The 15,529-nt window shown below is 47.4% G+C and overlaps 1 pseudogene across 1 annotated transcript in view; it reads left to right on the forward strand.

Moving 5' to 3' along the window:
• The first annotated feature begins 2,357 nt into the window (after positions 1-2,357).
• LOC149428220 (ras and Rab interactor 3-like) overlaps positions 2,358-15,529 on the forward strand; it is a 39,868-nt pseudogene continuing 26,696 nt past the window's right edge. Inside the window, exons 1-3 of the transcript XR_016310836.1 lie at positions 2,358-2,404; positions 6,477-6,657; positions 10,472-10,586. The product of XR_016310836.1 is annotated as a ras and Rab interactor 3-like (transcript). The remainder of the gene's footprint in view (positions 2,405-6,476; positions 6,658-10,471; positions 10,587-15,529) is intronic.

Below are 15,529 nucleotides of genomic sequence, written 5' to 3' on the forward strand. Positions count from 1 at the left end.
AGCTCTCCTCACTGAGCTCTGCAGAGTGTAATTTCAGCTCTCCTCCCCTTTTTTCTGAACTCTGACAAGCTTTATAAATCCAGCACTTTTAATGTATTTAGAGAGATGCTGCAGATACACCGGTACAACTTATGTAGGAGGATTTGTTTAATCTTTGTGTATCCGCTGAGGCCAGTCACTTCACTGGGTATATGGAAGGGTTTACAGACACTTTAAAGTAGAATTATAGGCAAAACTGTTGTTTTTCCCTTTTGGATGGAGCAAGGGAGGGTTATAACCCCGGTCAGATTTTTTTTTTTTTTTTGCCATATGTCCCATTGTGGAAATTTCCCTTCACTTCCTGTCTTATAGCCAAAACAACAGGAAGTTAGAGGAAATCCCTGCGAAGTATGAAAATCCCAGAACTAGTGTCCCCATTGGAAGATTTCCCCTCCTATTTCTTTTCTAGGGACAACCGAACATTTGGAATTTTTTCTTTTCCTTTCAATGATAATGGTAAATGGGATAGTGCTTGGAAGTGGGTGGGGCGGTGGGTAGAGGGTGGAACCGGGGGGGCGGTGGGTAGAGGGTGGAACCGGGGGGGCGGTGGGTAGAGGGTGGAACCGGGGGGGCGGTGGGTAGAGGGTGGAACCGGGGGGACGGTGGGTAGAGGGTGGAACCGGGGGACGGTGCTCTGAGGGACCGGGCTAGGTTTCCCCTCCTATTTCTTTTCCAGGGACAACCGAACATTTGGAATTTTTCTTTTACTTTCAATGATAATGGTAAATGGGATAGTGCTTGGAGGTGGGTAGAGGGTGGAATTGGGGGGACGGTGGGTGGAATTGGGGGGACGGTGGGTGGAATTGGGGGGACGGTGGGTAGTGGGTGGAACCGGGGGGGCGGTGGGTAGAGGGTGGAACCGGGGGGACGGTGGGTGGAACCGGGGGGACGGTGGGTGGAATTGGGGGGACGGTGGGTAGTGGGTGGAATTGGGGGGACGGTGGGTAGTGGGTGGAACCGGGGGGACGGTGGGTAGAGGGTGGAACCGGGGGGACGGTGGGTAGAGGGTGGAACCGGGGGGACGGTGGGTAGAGGGTGGAACCGGAGGATCGGTGGGTAGAGGGTGGAATTGGGGGGGGACGGTGGGTGGAATTGGGGGGGACGGTGGGTAGAGGGTGGAACCGGGGGGATGGTGGGTAGAGGGTGGAACCGGGGGGATGGTGGGTAGAGGGTGGAACCGGGGGGATGGTGGGTAGAGGGTGGAACCGGGGGATGGTGCTCAGAGGTGGGTAGGGGGTGGAACCGGGGGACGGTGCTCAGAGGTGGGTAGGGGGTGGAACCGGGGGACGGTGCTCAGAGGTGGGTAGGGGGTGGAACCGGGGGACGGTGCTCAGAGGTGGGTAGGGGGTGGAACCGGGGGACGGTGCTCAGAGGTGGGTAGGGGGTGGAACCGGGGGACGGTGCTCAGAGGTGGGTAGGGGGTGGAACCGGGGGACGGTGCTCAGAGGTGGGTAGGGGGTGGACCCGGGGGACGGTGCTCAGAGGTGGGTAGGGGGTGGAACCGGGGGATGGTGCTCATCAGAGGTGGGTAGGGGGTGGAACCGAGGGACGGGGCTAGGAGGTGGGTAGGGGAAGGAACCGAGGGATGGCGCTTGGAGGGGGGGTAGAGGGTGGAACCGGGTGACGGCGCTCGGAGGGGGGGTAGAGGGTGGAACCGGGTGACGGCGCTCAGAGGGGGGTGGGGGCAAGACCAGCTCTGACTTGCACCTATTGTCTGAGGGAAAAAGAAGCCCTGTATAAAACCTACAAGGATGTGGTGTCACCAGCATGGCTGTAGCGAAAAGAAAAATTGTGTGTGTGTGTGTTTTGAGCTATGATGTGCAAACCCTGATGCAATAAGCTGCGCACATCTATAGGGATCACCATACTCAGGAGGAGTAGAAGAGTGTATTTTGGGGTGTAATTCTAAGTATTCCTGTCGTGTGTGAGAAATCTCTCATTGGGTAGCCAGAAAATTAGATTCATACTTATGCTCCTTTTGAAGGACCAAAGGTGCTCCTTGGATTTTGGGCCCCTCCTATGCATCTAGGCTGTGAAAAAGTGGTATCCCAGATAAAGAGGGGTAGTCTGGGGGTGCTAAAAACATGGCTTGGTCACCTATTTTGGTGTACAGCACACCCCCAGAAATGTCATTTCCTGCTTGTGTGATTATTTGTTTCCCAGAAGTCTATACTAAGATTCAATTCAGATTTCAGGCATCCTCTGCAATAGGAATTTACATTTGTTTATTAGCATACTCTGCAAGGGTTAAATACTTCTAAACAGATGCAGATCCTGCAGCTTTTCTGATTAGAACACTGTGAGTGCAGCAGGTGATGATGAAGAACCCGACTCTTCCATTCAGAATCAGTCTGCAGAGGATACGGTGAGACAGAACGCTGTTTCTTCGGAATAACAAAAGGTCAGAATCTGCCGCAAAGTTTGTAAAGTCCCTGCAATGTACACAGATCACCCATAGGGGGAGGTGTATTTCCCAGCAAAAGTGGAGTTACTCTTTAAATATAGAAGGGAGAGAATTAAATATATATTAATATTCAGTATGGGAAATCCTTTATTCTATTTCATATTTTTTCACATGCAGACCGAATTCTGTCTATTGAATCGGGTTGTCATCTGTTGTATGTAAACTGGTTCCTGATTGGTTGCTGCTCTGTGACTCTGATACATTGTATCTCTAGGGTTCAGCGCTGATCTCCCTATACTGGGCATGGAATAATAATCCAGTCGGGATCAGTGTGGAATTTTGGGCCGTGTGCCGGGATGTCGGATAGTTTCCATCTCCATCCCGGCTGCCAGCAGTGAGGACATTGTTGATGTGATGTTTGTTGTTGTTAGCAACAGTGCGGAAATCGTAAGGGATCATCCAGGGGGTCTTTACCTTCCCAGCCAGTGAGGTAGATCTGCAGCTCACAGTGTGCAGCCCTTGCTGAGCAGACTAAACCTGAAGGAATGGGAAATGTCGGCATACTTTTTTTTTTTTTTTTTTTATGACACCCAGAAATATATAACAAAACCGATTGAACTGTTTTTTACATTTTTCTTTTCCCTCAAATGTAAAATATTGTATATTTGCCATCAGCTGAAGGTAATTCCCAAGCTGACTTACTACTATGTGCTGAATAGCCTAGAGAGCAAGATGCATACATACAATGATGAATGGGCCGGAGGGGACACTGGGACACATGCATGCTCTGTCTCTCATACACACGTGTACTCTCTTGCTTTGTCTTTCACTTGCGCTCTCTCCCACTTCAGCACGCTCTCTTGCACACGAGTGCTTCCTCTCTGTTGTGTGCCATCTCTCTTGGAAGGGACAGCTCTCTTGCATGTTCTTTTTGGCATGTCCTCTTGCACATGCCTGCATGCTCTCTCCTGTGTGTGCATCTTTTTCTTGCTCTTTGAAGATGGCTCTCTACTGTGCTTTTTTGCATGCTCACCTCTCTGGTGTACTCTCTCTCTCATGCTCATTATTCTTTTGTGTGAGCTCCTCTATCTGGTGTGATCTCTCTTGTTTTCTTGTCACTCTTTGGCGTGCTCTCTCTTGCGTGTTCACCTCCTGTCTGGCGTGCTCTCTCTTGCGTGTTCACCTCCTGTCTGGCGTGCTCTCTCTTGCGTGTTCACCTCCTGTCTGGCGTGCTCTCTCTTGCGTGTTCACCTCCTGTCTGGCGTGCTCTCTCTTGTGTGTTCACCCCCGTCTGGCGTGCTCTCTCTTGCGTGTTCACCTCCTCTCTTGCGTGTTCACCTCCTGTCTGGCATGCTCTCTCTTGCGTGTTCACCCCCTGTCTGGCATGCTCTCTCTTGCGTGTTCACCCCCTGTCTGGCATGCTCTCTCTTGCGTGCTCACCTCCTGGCTGGCTTGCTCTCTCTTGCGTGCTCACCTCCTGGCTGGCTTGCTCTCTCTTGCGTGCTCACCTCCTGGCTGGCGTGCTCTCTCTTGCTTTCTTGTCACTCTTTGGTGTGCTCTCTCTTGTGTGCTCACCTCCTATCTGATGTGCTCTCTCTTGCGTGCTCGCCTCCTGTCTGGCGTGCTCTCTCTTGCGTACTTGTCTCTCTCTGGTGTATTGTCTTGCAAGCTCACCTTTCTCTTGTGTGCTCACCTTTTTCTGGTGTGCTCTCTTTTTGCGTGCTCTCCCTTGCACTTGCCTCTATCCAGTGTGCTCTCTTGCGTGCTCATCTCTCTGGTATGCGCTCTCTTGCATGCTCTATAGCGCTCGCCTCTATCTGTGCTCTCTTGAAAGCTGTGCTGTCTCTTGCATGCTCTATTGCACTTGCTTCTATTTGGTGTACTCTCTCTTGCATGCTCGCCTCTCTCTGGTGTTTTCTCACCTGTGTGCTCACCTCTCTCTGGTGTTTTCTCACCTGTGTGCTCACCTCTCTCTGGTGTTTTCTCACCTGTGTGCTCACCTCTCTCTGGTGTTTTCTCACCTGTGTGCTCACCTCTCTCTGGTGTTTTCTCACCTGTGTGCTCACCTCTCTCTGGTGTTTTCTCACCTGTGTGCTCGCCTCTATCTGGTGTGTTTTGGGGTTTTTTTGGGCGAGTGCTCTTTCTCTCCCTTATACACACACTTGGTTCCGCTCTTTCATTCATGCTCTCTGTAAAGTGAAAGACGTATCTGTATACAAATATTACAAGTTCCTTTCTATACAGTGTATTTTTATGTCTGGTCTTCTGCTGTCTGAATGTTATAAATCTGGAACATAAACATTTTTAGTTGCTGCATTTTCCAGAGTGGATGAATATTTTCCTCCCCACAATTTCCTTTTAATGGGAGACGCAAAATGTTCCGCAGGAAGGAGACGGAACCTTCCATTGTGTCTGCAGGATGCAGATAAGATGGGACTGGCAGTGAGGAATCTGAGAACTCGGGGTGAACCTACGCTGAATATCGGGGAGAAAGGGGGGGGGCTCAGGGCGCTCAAATCCCCTCTGTATAATGTAGGACATTCTGGCCTCTACATGTGTTACCAATGTGTTGGCTATTTATATTGTGTCAATATTTTTAGTCAAGTCTTAAAAAAACATAAAACATTTGTTTAAAATTACTGTTAGATTAGTATTTGTTTGCTCTTACTCTTAAGTATGTGTGTGTACTCTCCTCTCCCTCCCCCTCTCTCTCGCCCTCTCTTTCTCTCTCGCCCTCTCTTTCTCTCTCGCCCTCTCTTTCTCTCTCGCCCTCTCTTTCTCTCTCGCCCTCTCTTTCTCTCTCGCCCTCTCTTTCTCTCTCGCCCTCTCTTTCTCTCTCGCCCTCTTTTCTCTCTCGCCCTCTCTTTCTCTCTCGCCCTCTCTTTCTCTCTCGCCCTCTCTTTCTCTCTCGCCCTCTTTTCTCTCTCGCCCTCTTTCTCTCTCGCCCTCTTTTCTCTCTCGCCCTCCTCGCCCTCTTTTCTCTCTCCTCTCTCTCCCTCTTTTCTCTCTCCTCTCTCTCCCTCTTTTCTCTCCCCCCTCCCTCCCTCTCTCTCTCCCCTCCCCCCTCTCTCTTTCTCTCATCTCTCCCCCCTCTCTTCTTCTCCTCTCTCCCCTCTCTCCCCCCCCTCTCTCCTCTCTCTCCCCCTCTCTCAATCCTTTATTATTATGAATAATATATATATTATTAAAAAAAAAATTTTTTTTTGGGGGGGGGGGGGGGGGTGGATAGTGGGTAAAACCTGAGACCTCATGCACACTTTAGCTCAAAGAATCTGCTCCTGTAGGCATTTTGAGCTTTACAATCTCTCTGCCTGTTATCCCCCCCCCTTCCCCCCCATGGTACCCCTTTATGTCCATGCAGACTATAGGTATTCTCATGAGTTTAGTGGCAGCAACATTTACAAGCGGAAACCCCCCCCCCCATCACCTGTACGTTCAGGAGACGAGTTTTCAGCAGGCCTCTTGCACACAGGACACTTTTAAAAACGCTCCTCTTGGCAGCAGCATTAATTTAAATGAGAGCGCAAAGTCACAGACTAGAAGCATGTTGATTGGAGGGGAGAGCAGAGTGACGAAGAGATGATCTCATCACTGTGCTTCTTCTCCTTTTATCGACCAATCACAGGCTGGATGAGGAAGCGGGTTGAATGAATGCTGGCCTAGAGGCTGAGGACATCTAGTGGCAGGAAAGAAGTACTGCAGGTAAATCTCTGGATTGAAGCTGAATATTGCAGCAGAATCTGAATATTTTACTTTTTTTTTTTTTTTTAAAACGATTCGTTTTATCTGGTTTGTGTTTTGTTTTGTTTTTTTGCTGGAGTTCTCCTTTAAATACACTTTTTTCTGGATGACCATGCACTGATTTCACTTGCTGCCTTGAATTAATGAGGGAGATGTCCTGGCACGCTCCGGATGTTTCCTCCCTTCTGATAACAAATATTTTATCCGGAGAGCGTCCCTGGGAATTGTAATCTGATGGAAATGAAGTATGACTCTTTATTTATTTTTTTTATTAATTCTCGCACTTTTTCAGCTTCACAGATGTCGGAGTCCCTGAGGTTCTGCCTTGTTCCAGTCCGGTCCCAAATGGCCGGCCGCCATCATCATCCGGCATCAGCGTTTTGGACCGTCTCATTAAAACCTGCCCGGTGTGGCTGCAGCTGTGCATGAGCCCGAAGCAAGCGGCGGCGATCCTCTGTGAGGAGGCACCGGGGGTAGGTGGATGCGGCCGGTCTGTCGGCTTATGTAACGTTTGCTGAAATACTCTGCACTGCTGCTCACACTGATCAGTCACAGCACTAACCCCTCGTTCACACCAAGGCAGATTTTTTAGGTTTTTTTTTTTTTTTTTGCAGAAACGCTCTAGTTCATTTAACATGGTTCACATCTACGTGACGTCTGCATTCCTTTTTTTCTTTTTCAGTCTTTCTTTCCTTTATTGTCATCTGGTGATCCAGCCAGTAAGTCTGTTGATTTTCACAGTACAAACCCTGCAGCGGTTTACATGGATGTGACAAAACATTCTCTGTGTAAAACCTTTATCCCAAAAGAACGGTTTGCTGTCACTGCTTACAATGATTGAGTTTGGCTTCAGTCTGTTAGTGAATCTAAATCTGCTAGTTCATCAAACTCTCCCCCCCAGACTAACAATGCTGTCGTCTGCTATGCCCCCTGTGCTCCTTCAACCAGAGTGAGGGTGCTTTAATATAGGAGGCAGGGGTGGACTGACCATTTGGAAACTCGGGCACTGCCCGGGGTCAGTGGGGGGCCCCATGAGATGCCCCTGGTACTTTTTTTTTTTTTTTTTTTTTTTTTTTTCTTCATAGGCTTTTTTGAGTTTGGGCAAGGATACAGGGGCCCCATGATCTCCTATTGCCCGGGGGCCCCATGAGTTGCCAGTCTGCCCCTGATAGGAGGTGTGTTGCTGGCTAGCTCAGCAGGTGAAAATGGAGGGTAAAAAAAGAAAACTAATGCAGCCGCCACATGTAATGATCGGTAAGTTTCAATTTATGAAATTTTTGGTTTTGGGGTTTGTTACGGCTTTAAGGACTTCATTTGTGGAGGGGGGGAGGGCCGTTTCCTGCGAGGTTCCCTGGATCCCCGGCATTGTCTCAGATAATTCCTTTAATATGACGTTTTTACTTGGAAGGAATGTGAGGAATTGTCTTCCACCCGCCGCCTTCATTTCCAGATGCGTCCTCTATAGATCTGCCACCGGGAAGGGAGCGATCGGCCGGAGTACGGCAAGAGGCGGAGTTTCACTTTATTTCAGGAGCTTACAAGAAGCCTGAGCCCGGGTTCACACTGATACGGTGCGGAATTTGCAGCATTTTCTGTGTGAATTCCACACCGCATCAGATCACACCCAGTTCATAAGAACCGATGCGGGTGTGTGTGGTGAGTTAACAACACCCCAAATGCGGTCCACAAAACGCAGTGCGATGTGCAGAATCGCATCACATAGGTGTGAATACCCGCGTGATCCGATTCTAGTGCGGACCAAAAAAAGGTGCTGCGCGTTTTTGATGCGATTAGAGCCATACAAAATGTACGACTCCGACCGCACACAAATCGCATGTGATAAGGGATGCGGTGCAGTTCCTGTGCGAATCGCATACAATATACTGCATCACATATATGTGAACCCGGGCTAAGGGTTGGTTCACGCTATAGAAACGCAGTCCAGATGCATTTCAGATGCGTTTTTTGGATGCACATTTTTGGCGCATTCCGGTGCATTTTTTTTTATGCATTCCAGTTAATTTTTTTCCCCTCTTCCCTCAATTTAACCTCTTTACGCCGGCTGAATGCAAATGTGCGTCCTCCCGGGGTCTGATCCTAGACGCTGAGCGGCCGCACATTTGCGTTCTATTAAAAAAGAACATATGTGCTGAGAGCGTGCGCCCTGCACGCTCCCTGCACGCATGTCCGGTACTCACGGAAAGGTCCCGATCTCCTCTTTCAATCGGGGCGTTTCCCTATCATGTGACTGCGTGTCACGGCAGTCACATGACCCTAAACCCCGCCCCTGTCACGGCAGTCACATGACCCTAAACCCCGCCCCTGTCACGGCAGTCACATGACCCTAAACCCCGCCCCTGTCACGGCAGTCACATGACCCTAAACCCCGCCCCTGTCACGGCAGTCACATGACCCTAAACCCCGCCCCTGTCACGGCAGTCACATGACCCTAAACCCCGCCCCACCTCCCGGCTAATTGAGGGTTTCAGAAGCCGGGGGTGGGGTTTAGGGTCATGTGACTGCCATGACAGGGGCGGGGTTTAGGGTCATGTGACTACCGTGACAGGGGCTGGGTTTAGGGTCATGTGACTGCTGTGACACTGCCGGCGCCAAGGGGTTAAATGGGTACATGTGCATTCCTGTGTGATTTTTGTGCGTTCCAGTGCATTGTTGATGTGTTTTACCGCGTTCCAGTGGAGGAAAAATGTCGCCTGTTCTACTTTTTTTTTTTTTTTTTTTTTTTTTTTTTTCCCTGCACCTGGAACGCACCGGAACTGCAAGCACTGATGTGAACTCTGACACTGACCACCATATCACCAACTTTCTGTGTGTTTTGGATGCAGAAAAAAAGCAACTGAGTGTGAACTGGCCCTCAATGTCCATAATGGCAAAGGGTTCTGGGGTGTGCTGGAGGGTCTATCAATGCTGGCCGGTCACACTGCTGAGATTTAAAGTCGCACAATTTGTGTGCAATTTCAGGTGCGATTTCTGAAGACTTTATTTCCAGTTTTGAATATTTTCAACAATTTCTTACAATTTGCGGTGCGATTTTCGTTCTATTCCGTGTATGTGAATGGGCAACAAAACTGCAGAAAAAGTCACGCAAGAACAACTTTAGAAATTGCGCCGCAGCAAATCACATGTGTTAGGACGCCGACATTCACATTCATGAGATGCGATTTCAGATGCAACTGAAACGCATGGAGTGTGAAGCGGCCCCTACAGCGGTCCTATTGGTGCGATTCCTGACTTGGTCGGAGCCGCAGCGATTTCTAAATCCGTGCATGCGCTACTTTTAGGTGCGACTCGCATAGACATCTGTGTCTTGCAAGTCGCAACTCCAACTTTGAAATCATGCGACTTCACTGGAAGTCCCATGATTTCGATGCCGGATCGATGTGACCGGGGTGTCGGTGTATTTTATGTGCGGCCCGACACAATTCCTCTTCGTCCAATGTGGCCCAGGAAGGTCAACAGGTTGGACACCCCCTTGATCTAGCTCTTTCCTCCCCAGCCTGACTCTCCCTGGCCCCGCCTTTTTCATTCATTGGATTTCGGTTCTTTCAATCATCTGGGCGTTACCTTGGGTAGTCTGCAGGGGCGGACTGACCATTTGGGTCAGTAGGGGGCCCCATGAGATGCCCCTGGTACTTTTTTTTTTTTTTTTTTTTTTTTCTTTTTTTCATTCGCTTTTTTGAGTTTGGGCAAGGACACAGGGGCCCCATGATCCCCTATTGCCCGGGGGCCCCATGAGTTGTCAGTCCACCCCTGGTAGTGGTAGTCTGTATGCAAATACACCCTGCCTAGGAACGCCCACTCCTCCAGACTGACCCCCACCCGTCAGTACATGTTATTTGCATAACTCCTCCCACTCCTTTCATCAGAGCTCTTGAGAGGAGTACTGGGGCAGGGTGCTGGGATGTTTTCAGGAAGCTATTTACAGCACCCTGCTAGCCATGATCTCCCTGCATTGCATAGAGAAGTTTAGGGGCCCAGTGATTAAATCATTCTGTCTAAAATGGGGTATATATAATGAAAACCTCTTTCGTTTTTTTTTTTTTCATTATCATGCTGATGAGGGGTAAGGCAACATATTACCAGATTAAATTTCCATTTTATTGTATACAGAGAAGATATGTGGTCCCTTTTCCGGAGGGGGGGCTTCCAATCTCCTGTCAAGAACCAAGAGGCAGCCCCCCCACAATTCCAAACAGAACATACAAACTCCATGTGGATGGAGAACCAGGCGCTTTAATGAATGTGGCTGACGATATCCATGTTTTCCAGGTCTTCCTAGTCACCAGGGATGTGGAAGCCAAGTGTATGGTCCTCTGGGTCCACTTCTACGAGCACAGGGACCCCGCTGACATCCTTCGTTACAACATCCGGGAAGAGAAAACAAGTAGGTGACCCCCTACCGTCCCTCCCACCTTACTGACGCGTGTGCATGGAAAGCCTACAAGACTAATGTAGGCGGGTGCAGTCTGTTTTCTCCACCGCAGGTGGCGCTCAACCGCAGGAGGAGAGGAAGTCAAGAGGAAGGTGGCTCCTCTATGGTTTCCTGGGTCACTGGGAAAGCCATCCGATTGGATGCAGTTGCCCCATGTGACTCAAGCAGCCATCTTGGGTCAGGCCGAGCCTATTTAAGGCCCTGGCTCCCAGGCTCGGTGTGCATTTCACGTGTGGGGATTTTCCTCTGCTGCAGTTCAGTAACACGTATACAAGTCTTGTCCCTCCCGCAGCCTGTGATTGGACAGTGAAAGGAGAAACAGCTCATCTCTCTGCTCTTTCCTCCTATCGGTATGCTCCTTTTTAGCATCCTTTTATTTTAGCATCCTTACCTTGGGCAAAGGAGGATGTTGTCCCAGCAATGGCATTCTTCTTCTTTTTTTTTTTTTTTTTTCTTTTAATAAAAACATATTAATTGTATACATACACACATCATTGTATTTTTTATTATATTATAAAATTTATAAATATATATTTTTTTATAATATAATTAATGTGTGTGTATATACTATATATATATATATATTACACAAACAAATGCACAGTTTATAAAGTTTATATAAAATGATGGGAAAAAAAAGGGGGGAGAAGCGGAGGGAGTGAAGGAGTTAAAAAAAAAAAATTACATGCACATGATACTTAAATTATTAAAAATGATACCTGCAAAATGATACAAAAACAAATGATAAAAAATTTATACAAACAAATTATGTAAAAAAATAAATACAAAACGATAAAAAGGGGGCCCTAATCTAAATAAAATAGAAATCTATAGATTTGAATATGAAAAAAAAAATAATATATATACAGGCAGTCCCCGAGTTAAGTACATTCGGCTTACGTAATACTCATACTTACGTACACTTCCCTCAGGACCGGAAGTCAAGCTGTCAGCATTCTTGTGCAGCAAGCTGATAAGAGACTAGCTGATAAGAGACATCAGAGAGACATAAGAGACAGAGACATCCATTGCTCGTTACTTGTGGGGCTAGCAGTGTCTGCCCACTATCTCCAAAGTGATTTAAGACTGTCTGTCTGCACCTCCGGGGAGAGGAAAGGAGAGGCTGTCAGGCTGCTCACTGAAGTGATCCTCCGTCTGTGCAGGGGGGAGGGGGCAGCGTGTGCTGTGTAAAGGAGAGCAGAGTTCTCTCATACAGTACATTACAGTACAGTGTATTTTTACCCTGCAATAATGCAATAAAACATTTACATGCACATAAAAGTTAAATATGTTAAGGCAAACATGTGTCCAAGCTGCAGTTCTTATGCAAAACACCAGTTTAGAGCCTCTTGAGGTTTTACTGCTTTCTGTAACCTTATTACAAAAACGTAATCTAATATCCTGTCGTTTGGTTAGTAGTTAGTGCTTATAAAAGTGCCTGATTCAACTTATGAACAAATTCGACTTATGAACAAACCTACAGTCCCTATCTTGTACGTAACCCGGGGACTGCCTGTATATATATATATATATATATATATATTATTTTTTTTTTCATATTCAAATCTATAGATTTCTATTTTATTTAGATTAGGGCCCCCTTTTTATCGTTTTGTATTTACTTTTTATCATTTGTTTCTGTATTATTTTTGCAGGTATCATTTTTAATTTAAGTATCATTTGCATGTAATTTTTTGTTAACTCCTTCACTCCCTCCGCTTCCCCCTTTTTTTTTTTTTTTTTTTTTTTTTTTTTTTTCCATCATTTTATAAACTTTATAAATTGTGCATTTGTTTGTTTGTGCTTGTAGCACTAAATTGAAAAAAAAAACCATTTTCAGTGAGCCCTAATTTTTTTTTATTTTTTTAACCCTGATATGTTTAGCTAAAATGTTAATTAACCCTTTCCACTGAAAAAAAAAATAACCCATATCATTGTCATTTTAAATAGTTTTTAAAATTTCTTTCCATTTTTTTTTTTCTTTCTTTTTTTAATGGTTTAAAATTTGAGTTAATTTCTGTAGCGCCTGATTAAATAGCTCAGGGGATGCAGCACAAGTGGCCATGTATTTCCATTCAGGGTTCTCTTTAAATTGTGATAGTCCTGGAACTTATATGCATTGTTTAAAAAAACAGCGCGCTGTGAGCTGGAATTCCGCTTTTTTACTATAAATATTTATTTTAGAAGAACGGTCCCTTTTTAACAGTTTCAGCTGCCTTGTGGGCCTCTAGATTGTGTCCAGGTTAGAGCACCGCCAACAGGCCTTTGGTGGTATTGCAGTCTGACCATTGCTACAAAAGGGCATGCAGACGTTAGGAAATTGTGTTCATGTAGGAAACTTCTATTTATTAACGAGGAACTGGTGACGATCTCTAGTGAAAAATCACCTGCACAGTGACTTTGTTTTCTAGCGAACTGAAGGGTTCCGGGTTCATGAGTGTTGCTTTTTTTCTTGCAAAACTACAGATTTTTTTTTACTCTTTGCCTGGTTCCCTGTAATAAGTCTGATTTCTATTTAAAGGATGTCTTCTGTTTTTATTTGTTTTTTTCCTAATATTGCTAAATACAGTTCTAGCTGAATAGTTTATTCACCCCCCCCCCCCCACCTATTGTATTCCTAAGGCAGCACAGTGGCTAAGTGGCTTGCACTTCCGCCTGTCACCACTAGGGTTGTCTGTTCAAATCCCAACCATGGCACTACACCTGCATGGAATTTGCATGCTCCCTGTGACTGCATGGGTTTCCTCCCACACCCCAAAGACATGCTAGTGGGTTAAATGGCTCCGATCTAAATTGGCCGTAGTATGTGTATATGTGAGTTTGGGACCTCAGATTGTACGCTCCTCGAGGGCGGGGAATGATGTAAGGTGATGATAGTGTTGTACAAGTACCATAAATTCATAACAAACCACAATTTTTTTTTTTATTCGGGTGGTGTGGTGAGGCGTAAAAAACCTCTCCGTTTTTATTGCTTAAACTTACAGAATAGGAAGCACTAAGAGAGCCACACAAATGGTCAGAGAGTCTAAAGTGATGTCTGCTTAACCACGTTACTGGAGAGCAGAGAATTCTTCCTCGGTTGGGCCCCAGACTGGTACTCTTATAATCCAATTATTAAATAAACAGTGCCAGTTGGCCTATTGTGGGAAAAGTGAAAGCACCTCTTGATGGACCATCAAGGTATACTCTCCTATCCATGCTGTCTCCTCACTTTATACATGGATGACAGCACCGCCTGATGGCCCCCCAAAGGTATACTTACACATTCATGCAGCCTCTTCACTGCATACCTGAATGGGTAGGTGACCGTGCCTCCTGATGGAGGTTATCCATTCCTATATGATGAATATTGCCTGTCTGACCACAGGACCATCTTAGCTCTGTGGGCACCTCATACCTCTACAGACACCCCCAGGCTGACCAATGACTGATGAGACCTGGGGATCATTGTAGGCACCTCCAACCTGTACAGACACAGGCTGACCAATCTTATCAGACCACGGCACCATCCTAGGTCTGTACGCATCTCCAACCCGTAACATCTCAGGCTGACCAAATTCTGATTAGAACAGGGCACCATCTTTGGTATGAAGGCGCCTCCAACCCCAGGGTGACCAACCTCTGTTTGTACAGGTTTTGGGTGCCTACAGACCTAGGATGGTGCCCTGGTATAGACACCCCAGGCTGGCTGATCTCTGATTAGACCAGGGCACCATCCTAGGTATGAAGGCAGCTCCAACCTGTATAGACACAGGCTGACCAATCTTATCAGACCACGGCACCATCCTAGGTCTGTACGCATCTCCAACCCGTAACATCTCAGGCTGACCAAATTCTGATTAGAACAGGGCACCATCTTTGGTATGAAGGCGCCTCCAACCCCAGGGTGACCAACCTCTGTTTGTACAGGTTTTGGGTGCCTACAGACCTAGGATGGTGCCCTGGTATAGACACCCCAGGCTGGCTGATCTCTGATTAGACCAGGGCACCATCCTAGGTATGAAGGCAGCTCCAACCTGTATAGACACCCCAGGCTGACCAAATTCTGATTAGACCAGGGCACCATCCTAGGTATGAAAGCACCTCCAACCTGTATAGACACCCCAGGCTGACCAAATTCTGATTAGACCAGGGCACCATCCTAGGTATGAAGGCACCTCCAACCTGTGCAGACATTCCAGGCTGACCAACCTCTAATGAAATCGGGGGACCATTGTAGGCATGTAAGCACCTCCAACCTGTACAGACACCCCAGGCTGACCAACCTCTGTTTATACCAGGGCACCATCCTAGGTCTGTAGGCACCTCCAACCTGTACAGACACCGCAGTCTGACCAACCTCTAATTAGACCAGGGCACCATCCTAGATCTGTAGGCACCTCCAACCTGTGCAGACATTCCAGTCTGACCAACTTCTAATGACATCAGGGGACCATGGTAGGCATGTAAGCACCTCCAACCTGTACAGACACCCTGGGCTGACCAATCTCTGATTAGACCAGGGCATCATCATAGGTCTGTTGGCACCTCTAACCTGTACAGACACCCCCAGGCTGGCCAATCTCTCATCAGATAAGGGGACCATTATAGGCATATAGACACCTCCCACCTGTACATACATGCCCCCTTTCCCAGGCTGATCAATCTCTCATCGAACCAGGGAGTCGTCCTAGGTCTGTAGACACCTCCCACCCGTACAGACATGTCAAGACTGACCAATATCTGATTAGACCAGGGCACCTTCCTAGGGGTGTAGGCACCTCCAGCCTGTACAGATACTCCACCCAGGCTGACCAATCTCTGATCAGACCAGGGGACCAACCTAGGTCCATAGGCACCTCCCATTTGTACAGACACCCCCAGGCTGATTCATTCTCTGTGGGGGAATCTGTCAT

Source organism: Staurois parvus, unplaced genomic scaffold (genome assembly GCF_062004578.1).
Source record: "Staurois parvus isolate SC_StPar_1 unplaced genomic scaffold, SC_StPar_1.0 ptg003391l, whole genome shotgun sequence".
Lineage (NCBI taxonomy): Eukaryota > Metazoa > Chordata > Amphibia > Anura > Ranidae > Staurois > Staurois parvus.